Here is a 12942-nt window from a genome sequence, read left to right on the forward strand (position 1 = left end):
TCCAAAGAATAACGAGGATATCGGTATTCTCATTGCACAGGATATCGAGAAGGCTTTGCTTATAATTCATTATTGCAAATCTATTTTATGCTTAAAACAGATAGAGAAATATCATGTATTTTCAGGATATGATGTTTAAAATTCACATTATTATTTCTGTGCATTTAATCCATGAGAAAATAATACGTATAAAATAATTATTTCACTAAATTTCCTTTATGATTATTCAATTTCTTGCGTCCATAATTCATTCTTATTCAACGTTATATTCCGTAACGTTTCTTTGAAAAGTAGCAACTTGCTACAGAAATGGTCTAAAAACTGTACTTTTCACTTACAACTCCTAGTATTTATTGAAGTGAATGTAAAAACATATGGAAAAGTGATTCATTATTATTATTATTATTATTATTATTATTATTATTATTATTATTATTATTATTATTATTATTATTACTTAGTAAGCTCTATACCTAGTTGGAAAAGGATACTTCAAGTCCAAGGGCCCCAACAGGGAAAATAGCCCAGTGAGGAAAGGAGACAAGGAAAAGTTAAATATTTTAAGAGAAGTAACAATTTCAAAATAAATATTTCCTATATAAACTACAAAAATTTTAACAAAACCAGGGGAAGAAAATCAGATAGAATAGTGTTCCCGAGTGTACCCTCAATCAAGAGAACTCTAACACCAGGCAGTGGAAGAACATGGTACAGAGGCTATAGCACTACCCAAAACTAAAGAATAATGGTTTGATTTCGGAGTGTCTTTCTCCTAGAAGAGCTGCTTACCATAGTTAAAGAGTCTCTTCTACCCTTACCAAAAGGAAAGTAGCCACTGAACAATTACAGTGCAGTAGTTAACCACTTGTGTGAAGAAGAATTGTTTGGTAATCTCAGTTTTGTAAGGTGTGTGAGGGCAGAGGAGAATCTGTAAAGAATATACCAGAAGAATCCGTAAAGAATATGCCAGACTATTGGGTGTATGTGTACGCAAGGGGAAAGTGAACCGTAACCAGAAAGAAGGACTGGCTAGTCAAAGGACCCCATAACAGGCTAGCGGTAGTATCTCAACGGGTGGCTGGTGCCCTGGCCAACCTAATACCTATACTATTCATTGACTTTTACCTTTGGAACTCAGATATGGAATTAATTTGTAACCACAGCTACATCTATAAGAAAGGTCTGAATAGAGCGCCATAAATGGAACACTTTTTTTTGGTGATATTTTGTTAAATTATGAGACTCAAGACGCTGAACAAATGGGTTTGGTAATCCTTATTTAAACAGAGAGAGAGAGAGAGAGAGAGAGAGAGAGAGAGAGAGAGAGAGAGACGTTGCAACATTATGGTAATGTAAAAGATATGCACCTCTCTGGGTTGAGTGCATTAGCAATTGCCTGGATTTCCCGTTATTAAGAGTTACAGGTCATTACCTCAAAATCTCATTCATTTTCTTTGCGGGGAAGAAGGAACAGAAAATCAAGATATAGTTTAGGTTTTTCATGTTTGATTCATTTTTAAAAATTCTACTTTCGTGCTTAAATGCAATAACACCTACACCCAAAACACTCACACAGGGGGATTAATAAGGTTGAAAGAACACACACACACACACACACACACACACACACACATATATATATATATATATATATATATATATATATATATATATATATATATATATATATATATATATATATATATATATATATATATTTGTGTGTGTGTGTGGGTGTGTGTGTTTTTGTGTGTATGTATGTATGTGTCTAAACGTGCTCGTAAAGCTCCCAGGGACGCGTGATGTTTGGATACCAAAGTAAACCCTTAGAACTGAAAACACTATGCGAATTTTTGTCGGTTTCAGCTGGCATATTTATAAGAAATTATCGTGAACTGATACAGCTTCTTCCACTTGAAACAGTTTTCCCGGATGAGGTCAGAATACCTCTGATGACAACCTCAGCTTGTACAGATGTTGTGCATGGGTGGACATGGGATCCGTAGACCAGCTGACATCTGACCTTATGTATTCTCATCAATCCTTTTTTACAGTGATTTTATTCCCGGTCTGTTTCAAATCACTAGTTATTATATAAAGATTTTTTTCCAACTTATATATTCTCTTCAGTTATGTAAGGGAATAACTACTGAACTGTGATTTTTCAGTGGCTGTGTTCCACTTGGTAAGGGTAAGTAGTTCTTTTAGGAGAAGGACAATACAATATCTAACCATTAATCGTTAGTCTTGGTTTGTGCCATAGCCTCTGTGCCATGGTTTTTTACTGACTTGGGTTAGAGGAGTCTTCCGTGAGGATACACTCAGGCACACTGTTCTAACCTTTTCCTTATTTCCTTTCCTCACTGGGCTATAGTTTAGCTAATAATAATAATGATAAAAATAATAATAATAATAATAATAATAATAATAATAATATATTTCCGTGTATTTTACTTTGCCTGGGAATGTTTCCACATTATGCAATATTTCCGTGAAATCTAAAAACAAGAAATACAGAAATCTAATAACTTATCCCATAGTGTAAGTCTTTACAACAATAAAATCACATCTTTGTGTTAGCTTACTGCATAATTCCCGTCACTTTATATTATTCTCTCTTCCACCCATATTCTTAAAAGGAAAAATTGCATGTTGCTCTTTCCGACATTCTCTGACCATTTTAGGAGAGCAATGGAGCGAAAAGCTTCGAAACCTTTTCTTGTTATTCATGAGTGTGTGGGCGAACCGAGCAATCAGATTGTATGGAACAGTTGAGGAAAGATCCAGATAAAATGTGGACCTCTTAGCCTCCTTTATGGCACTCTAAGCCATACTGAATGATGTGAGTCCATAATGGTCGTTTTCTTTGGGAGAGCTGCGTTTTTGCCCTTGCAATAATTTTGGGGGATTTCATAATAAATTTTATATTATAAAGGATTTATATTACACTAAAATATCATACATTTTGGGTTTATATAAAAGCTACTTATGATTTACCAAAAATAATGGTTTAAAACTTCTGTTGAATAACGTGGAAAATATTAACATTGTTTGGTAATTATATGGAAGATCTATCATTAGCTACACTTAAATTGTATGTTTTGTAGGTGACATATTTTGGATGGCATAGATAAACAAGTAGTTTTATCATTCGTAACAATAATGTCCTTAGTTGACATCATTATACTGTCGGTAAGCGTAAGTTCTTAAGCCACTCACAGTACACTAGATTATGTAATAAACATGCTATGCGCACATAGATACAAAATTAATGCTTCATTACTAACAGTTGTCGCTGGAAAGGAATGACAGAACACTAATTTCCTAGTTGATTCACTTAGGAAGAAAATTCTTGTGTTTTGAGGAAATATATTTAAAAAATCATGGGATAATTGTAACAGTTAGCTTTTCTTTTCCATCTGTCAAGTATCCATTAAAAAAATATTGCTATAGAATATAACTACTTTTATTACCATAAACTGAGTTATGTGCACCTAAACGTCATTTCACCAACCATCTTGCTATTTTTTCATCCTATATCTCTTTGTGAGTAGTGGATTTAAAACTTCCCCTCTGTGGTTCTCATTAAACAGAGTATGAGAAATGGGTTATAGAATCAGCGTTATGGCTTATTAAATTTATGAGCCTTTAATTAAGTTCGGATGGAGAAGAGGTGGCGTCAGCTGGTCTTTATCTGTTATTACCTTTCGCATTCAACAGAAGCCATAAAGTATTAAACTATTATTCAGTGGTAACCTAATGTTCCAAAAAATTCATAAAATTTGTTTTTAATTTCCATACGATCCTTTCACCGAAGCTAATTCTCCATTCCTATCATGAATGAATTTATATCTACTTTGGAAACCACATAAACATTTATAAGGTTCTCGTATCGTGAGCTAGTGGTGCTAATTTCACATATCCTTCATTGTATTGAACCAGGGATATTCGAAAGGAATTAATACAGATTAAAAAAAAAAAAAAATGCATACCATACAAGGTGTCCGATTATACCTGTATAGTCCACAAATGGGGAAATTATTTCCCTTAAACGTTATATCAATTGTAAGAGCATGCACCAGTCTTCTACATGATTTATAGATTCATGTGTTTTCCTTATCCATTGATTTTTTTTTCTATTTTTTTTTTTGCATCTAAAGACAATGTGTCACTGAGAATTTTGCAAGCACATAACATATACATACATACAACCGCACAGTAACACACACGCACTGACGCACACACACAAACACACACACATCTATATATATATATATATATATATATATATATATATATATATATATATATATATATATATGTGTGTGTGTGTGTGTGTGTGTGTATACATATACACACACGCATATATATATATATATATATATATATATATATATATATATATATACTGTATATATATATATATATATATATATATATATATATATATATATATATGAATAAATATATGTATGTATGTATATACATATATATTTGTAATATACATATATATATATATATATATATATATATATATATATATATATATATATATATATATATATATATATATATACATAATATATACATATATATATATAATATGTATATATAATATGTATATATATATATATATATATATATACATACAGTATATATATGATATGTATATATATACAGTATATATATATATATATATATATATATATATATATATATATATATATATATATATATATATACTGACACATACATACGCATACATATACAGATATATTAAGATGCATGTGCTTGTGAGTATATATCTGTGTTTGTGTGTAATGCTATACTTGGGGTTATATGTACGACTAAGTAATTGTTCGTATTTGCTGTGGCCGGTATTTAAATACCCCCGACTCGGCAATTGGTTGGTTTGTAAATTACTCGCTGCAAAGTTAATTGAATTTTGAGATCTTGATATAAGCCGAGAAGAGGCGCTGTCATTAATTTTCTTACCTTGTTGATTAAACCGATACAATTTGAGATTTTTTTTTTCCAGTTACATATGAATTGATTTTAATTGAAGTTTAGTATTGTAACACAAGTATATTGGTGTTTTAATGGATTTTTAAAGTATTTTGAAGTAATATGTAATCATGAGATAACTTTTGATTCTTATATCAGCCACTCGTCTAGATAAGTCTGTATTTCATGTATCTACGAAACGTTTGTTTATTAAGGAGAATTATTTAATGGCAAAGAGAGGGAATAATAAGAATTCTAACGGAAAAGAGAGAGAGAGAGAGAGAGAGAGAGAGAGAGAGAGAGAGAGAGAGAGAGAGAGAGAGAGAGAGAGAGAGAGATTATCCCCTGAACCTTCAAAGCTAATTGCCCCATAAAGAAAAACAAGCCGACTCCTTCCATTCAGCCTTTCAGGGCAGCCTTAAGATAACTTACGTAGTTTACCCAGATAAAGGGTGGCCCGGCAACTATGAAATTAACGCGGCTTTCTAAACGGCTCTACTATCACGTGCAACAGTATACTATCAAGTCTCATCTTATGCAAACTCACATCCAAGAAATCATATGAGAAAATATTGTATACAATACGAAAATCATCTGCTACGTCCATGACAGGAGGCCCCTCAGGGTAGTCAAAGCTCTCCTTTTTGCAACAGAGGAAGCCTACACTCAACATAACACATGCTGCTACTCCTGCAATGGTAAATAATATTGACTGCAACAACGCCCCGAGCATATGGCGAGCAACCCAGAAAATCACGGAGTAGCTCACATCCCCCTGAGATTTCTTACTGGGAATACCAAGGTCTATAGAATACATTGGGGAATACACTCACGTCACTCACCCCTGGGCAGCTTATGCTGGGATCTCACATTCCCGTATCTTGCTCTCGTATTCTCTCGTAAGAGGATTCAATGGGTGTTGTCGACCAAATACACAAAACTTTAGGTCATGAGAAGTAAAACCGAATGGGGGTTGGGGGCAGTATGCCTGGCGCCATCTTTTGGGGGGAAGTGGAGAGAGAATCAGTATACCTGGCGCAAGGTTTTTTTTTTTTTTTTTGGGGGGGGGGGTGGGGGGTGGGGGTTGGGGGGTGGGGGGGGGGGGGGGGTTGGGCACACGTACTGTCCGGAGCCCGCATTATCCAATTTGCGTTCTCTTCAATCACGTTATTCTGCCAACACTGGAGAATTGACCAATCAAAGAAGACCGGCTGTGATTTTTGCATTAATATCCGAGAGACGACTCTTCCATTCCAGTGAAATACGATCTAGATAATGAGCAAGGAACATGTTTGCTCGAAACTTTGCAACATCAAGAATTCTATTACTACAACTACTGTGGTTCCAGATCACCGTACCTCAAACTGTCACCCGCTTCCATCCGGACTTCACCTACGCAACGAATTCCGCTTGTAAAAATTACTTTTCGTCAATACTGGTGGAAAGCAGAGCACTTGATAGAAAATTTATAATAAAAACAGTGAGAAATATTCATGTAAGCGGAATTCTGCTAAGGCAGCAATAATATACAATTCCACATGTTTGAAAAAGTTTCCAGAATTATTATTATTATTATTATTATTATTATTATTATTATTATTATTACTATTATTATTATTATTATTATTATTATTATTATTATTATTATTATTATTATTATTATTATATATCGAGTAGCATCGGGATTACAACATTGTAAAAAATAGAACGGAGAAGAAACGGAAGCATATAATGGAAATAAATGACAAAAACAGAGTATTTTACCTAACTAGTGGATGGACTTTTAAAAGAGGCTAATATTAACCTGTTCAAGAAGTTATTCATATACATAAAACCATCCAATCGTGTCTGAAATCTCTTGTAACTACAGCTCCAAAGGAATTTTTTCTTTGGAAATATTTTTTATTTGATTTTCATAACAATTACCAAATAGTCTCAGTAAAAGTCCTATTTCTCCTTTTACTTTCAGAATTTAAATATTAGTAAATAAGAGATTAGTTCACAAAACTTTCATCTGGGCTTCACAAGGCACTAAAGGAGTCGGGAGGACGAGATCTACATGGCTGAGGACTATGAAGCATCAAGTAGGAGATGATGAATGGAGAAGTATTGATTTAAAAGCTCAAGATAGTGACGACCTGCGAAATTTAACCGAAGCCCTTTGCGTCAATAGGCGTAAGAGGAGATGATCATGAAATAATCAAAATCTGGATATTACTATCTGCATAATATACACACATCTTGTTATTCTAATGATAAGCAATTGCACCAGAAGCTCTTTCTGCAACGTAGCATTTGAATACTCACGGCAAATTTGAATTACACTCACAACACGGGAGTAAACATCAATCGATTCGTATTTGTTTAAACAACTGGATTCCGGGTCATAGATCAATGCTGCTGGAAGCGTTTCTAATTGCATTTCAGTAATAGTTCCCAAGATATAAGCTTGAACACTAAAGGAGATATGCTCTGTTGTCAGCACAGATAAAGAAAAAAAAAACACAAATTTAATTGGAGAATTTGAATTCGTGGAGATACGTATTAACACACGCACACACATACATATACATATACATATGCATATATATATATATATATATATATATATATATATATATATATATATATATATATATATATATATATATATATATATATATATATATATATATATGAAGCTCAAGATAGAGACGACTGGCGAAATCTAACAGAGGCCCTTTACGTCAATAGCCGTAAGAGGAGATGGAATGTATATATACATATATACATATATATATATATATATATATATATATATATATATATATATATATATATATATATATATATATATATATACATATATATATATATATATATATATATATATATATATATATATTTATATATATATATATATATATATATATATATATATATATATATATATACACATATATACATACATATATATATATACATACATATATATATATATATATATATATATATATATATATATATACATATATATATATATATATATATATATATATATATATATATATATATACATATATATATATATATATATATATATATATATATATATATATATATATATATATATATATATATATACATATATATATATATATATATATATATATATATATATATATATATATATATATATATATATATATATACATATATATATATATATATATATATATATATATATATATATATATATATATATATATATATATATATATATATATATATATATATATATATATATCATTAACCATTACTAGTCCACTGCAGAAAAAAAGGCCTTAGAAATGTTCTTCCACTTGCGTTTGTTTATGGTTTGTCTGTGCCAATCCACATCCTCAAAAACTATCTTACTTAGTCAGTCCATCGTCTTCTCTTCCTTCCTCTGCTTCTTTTTTAATCTCTAGGGACCCATTCCTAATGTTCATCAATTGACTGTCATTCTCTTTATATGTCCTGCCTCTGTTCATTTCTTTTTCTTACATGTTTGAATATCCTCTACTTTACTTTGTTCTCTTATTAATGTTGCTTATGTTCGTAGGCTTTAGTAAGCTTCCAGGGTTTTGATGCATGAGTTGATATTGGTATGACCATGTGATTAAACACTTTTCGTAGAAAAATGTGGCCTTTTACTCAACATAATTTCATTTTCTTTCACAAATGCTCTCCATCCCATACTTATCATTTTCTTAAATCTAGTCTCATTTCCTGGGGAAAAACTTACTGTCCGTCCAAAGTACGTATATTCAATAACAATCTTTAGAGGTTCATATAGAACCCTCATTTGCTGTCTATATTTTCATTGAACATTATCTTACTTCAAACCATAAAATTAATTTTCAGTCCTACATTACTCCTCTATGTAAATGTGTTTTGGTAGCTCAAATCCCACTGATTACCGCCCAATTTCCATCACTCCCATATTATATAAAGTTTTTGAGCGTCTTCTGGCAAAACGTCTTAATAGGTTTGCTGAAGGTAATCATCTATTCCCTAGTTTAGAATTGGGTTTTCGTAAAGGCCTTGGACCATGTGATACCCTTCTTACAATCTCCAATACTGTACAGAAATCCCTTGATTGTGGTCAGGAAGTTCGTATGATTGGCCTTGATTTTAGTGCTGCCTTTGACCGTGTTAATCATGAGGCCCTTGTTTTCAAACTGAAACAGTTGGGAGTGGGTGGGTCGTTCCTTAGCATTATTATTGATTTTTTAAGTAATAGATCTCAAAGAGTTGTTGTTGATGGGCACCATAGTGAGTATAGGAATGTGATATCCGGTGTTCCACAGGGTAGTGTTCTTGGCCCATTACTTTACATACTATATACACATGCCATGTGGTTTGGCCTAGAAAACAAGCTTGTTGTATATGCAGATGATGCTACTCTCTTTGCATCAATTCCAATCCCTGAATGTAGATCTGGGGTTGCTGAGTCCCTTAATAGAAATCTAGCTAAAATTAGTGCATGGTGCAAATTATGGGGTATGAAGTTGAATCCTAACAAAACTCAAAGTATGATTGTAAGTAGGTCAAGAACGTTGGCTCCTCAACATCCGGATCCCAGTATTGATAATGTTTCTTAAAATTTTTATGACTCTTTTAAAATTTTAGGTGTGATTCTTGACAGCAAATTTACTTTTGAGAAACACATTAGGTCTTTGTCTTCTTCAATTGCACAAAAATTTGCTTATTGAAAAAGTCTTACAAGATTTTCGGTGATCAATCTATTTTGAAGAAGAGTTTTAATTCTTTCATTCTACCTTGTTTTGAGTATTGTTCTCCTGTCTGGTCTTCAGCTGCTGATTCTCATCTTAATTTGTTGTAAAGAATCTTACGGTTTATAAAATTTCTTATTCCTGATCTAGATATTAATCTTTGGCACCGTCGTTCAATTAGTTCATTATGCATGTTGCATAAGATTTTTCATAACTCTGACCATTCTTTACATTAAGATCTACCTGGACAGTTAATTTTAATAGCCAGGCCTTCTCCATCATGAGGCTCAATACTACACAGTATTCTAGAAGTTTTATTCCAGCTGCTACCAAGCTGTGGAATGATCTTCCTAATCGGGTAGTTGATTCAGTACAACTTCAAAAGTTCAAAGTTGGAGCAAATGTTTTTATGTTCACCAGGCTGACATGAGTCTTTTTGTAGTTTATATATGACATATATGTTTTTGAAGTTAATAGTTTATATAGGACATGTCTGTTTTGACGTTGTTACTGTTTTAAAATAATTTATTGTTAACTTGTTCTCATCATTTATTTGTTTCCTTGTTTCCTTTCCACACTGGGCTATTTTCCCTGTTGGAGCCCTTGGGCTTATAGCATCTTGCTTTTCCAACTAGAGTTGTAGCTTGACTACTACTACTACTACTACTACTACTACTACTAATAATAATAATAATAATAATAATAATAGATAATTAAACAGCAGAGAAAGGATGACAGATAGATAGATAGATAGATAGATAGATAGATAGATTTTTATTTACTACAAATTCTACATTAAAAATTATAATAAACATAATTACCTGTTATCATGACTCAATTATACATTTCGGGATGTTTACATTATTTATACACAATGTAGTCCATGAAATTACAGGATTTATGATAGTGCCTTAGCATATATTACAATTAAAATCATTAAACATATTTCCTAAGAATCACGTTAACATAAAATTAGAAATTAATATTAAACCAAAGAAAATATATCTATGGGTAACAGTTCAAGATTGAGTGAGCAATTTTCAAAATGGTTTGTACATCTTTAGCAAGGATCTGATGAAATGAAATTTTTGTTATAATTAGTTTGTATATTATGCGTAATAGGCATGACTAACATATGTAGCTCCATCTCTACCTCGCCACAAGGGCATAATCTCTCCTCTACTGGGAGGCGACCTCGGCCTCGTCTGTGCCACCTACCCGTTTCAATAGCAAGGTAAGAAGGGCATAACCTTAATCTAGTAAAATAAATTCTATATATGTCATCAATATTAATATTTTTGATTCAATAATTTAGTTGATGAGTAAAAAAGAAATCCTTAGAGATTCAAAATAGACTTGGATATATAGTGTTGTTCTTCGCCGCTTGGCCCGAGGTATTCCCCATTTGGGAGAGGAAGCTGCTCGATGGAGAGAATAAGTAAAAGAAAGTCTACTTTGCTGTTTTAGGGGAAATACTCATGACGTTGAGGCTTTCCTGTGAAAGGAAGCGTTGCAAATACACCCAAATAAAGAAAACAAAACGTATCCGGACATGCATTGTCGGAGGTCGAAAGATCCTTCGTCGTACATCGTAAGAGTATTAAGAGAGAGAGAGAGAGAGAGAGAGAGAGAGAGAGAGAGAGAGAGAGAGAGAGAGAGAGAGAGAGAGAGAGAGAGAGTATTTTGAGGTGAAAACATTGAAATATTCAGCATAGTCTTTATAAAAGAGAGCAATTTCTTAGTTTTGCTCTCCTGAGAAATACTTCTCTAAAATCGTTGTCTAACGCCCTTACTGCAGCCTCTGTTTGCTAATGACTTCCACCCATAACTCCAGAAGCGGATTTTTTAATTCTTTTCTGACGTTTATTTACTATTACTAGTATCATCATTACTACTATAAATCATCTAAATTTGTCATATTATGTGAAAGATTCCAACCTATGTCAGGTCAGAAAGATTATATATATATATATATATATATATATATATATATATATATATATATATATATATATATATGTATATATATATATATATGTATATATATATATATATATATATATATATATATATATATATATATATATATATATATATATATGTATATGTATATGTATATATATATATATATATATATATATATATATATATATATATATATATGTATATATATATATATATGTATATATATATATATATGTATATATATATGTATGTATATATATGTATATATCTATGTATATATATATATATATATATATATATATATATATATATATATATATATATATATATATATATTTATATATATATATTTATACATATATATACAGTATATATATATATATATATATATATATATATATATATATATATATATATATATATATATATATATATATATATGATAAATTTTGCACATTTTTACGTGTTTTTCATATTCAAATAAGCCATATATATTTTTGATACATTAATGTCTGGATTCTCTTAACGACCTTGGGATTAGAGCCCCAGGCGAAATCACACAAAGACAAGAGCTTGGCTCCGGCCGGGAATCGAACCCTGGTCGGCAAGCTTGTACAGACAGTGACTAACCCACTTGGCCACGAAGAAAGATAAAAGTCAATGACAATTCTTCTGTACTTATACTTGTTGAATTCAGGTATTTTGTACTTAGAATTGAAATCAACCCATCTTCACCATCGTAGCTAATTGGTAGTTTGTTACTTGGCATTCAATTAATGATAATTATTGCACATTTTTACGTGTTTTTCATATTCAAATAAGCCATATATATTTTTGATACATTAATGTCTGGATTCTCTTAACGACCTCGGGATCAGAGCCCCAGGCAAAATCACACAAAGACAAGAGCTTGGCTCCAGCCGGGAATCGAACCCTGGTCGGCAAGCTTGTACAGACAGTGACTAACCCACTTGGCCACGAAGAAAGATAAAAGTCAATGACAATTCTTCTGTACTTATACCTGTCGAATTCAGGTATTTTGTACTTAGAATTGAAATCAACCCATCTTCACCATCGTAGCTAATTGGTAGTTTGTTACTTGGCATTCAATTAATGATAAATTTTGCACATTGTTACGTGTTTTTCTTATTCAAATAAGCCATATATATTTTTGATACATTAATGTCTGGATTCTCTTAACGACCTCGGGATCAGA

Source organism: Palaemon carinicauda, chromosome 18, assembly GCF_036898095.1.
Source record: "Palaemon carinicauda isolate YSFRI2023 chromosome 18, ASM3689809v2, whole genome shotgun sequence".
Classification (NCBI taxonomy): domain Eukaryota; kingdom Metazoa; phylum Arthropoda; class Malacostraca; order Decapoda; family Palaemonidae; genus Palaemon; species Palaemon carinicauda.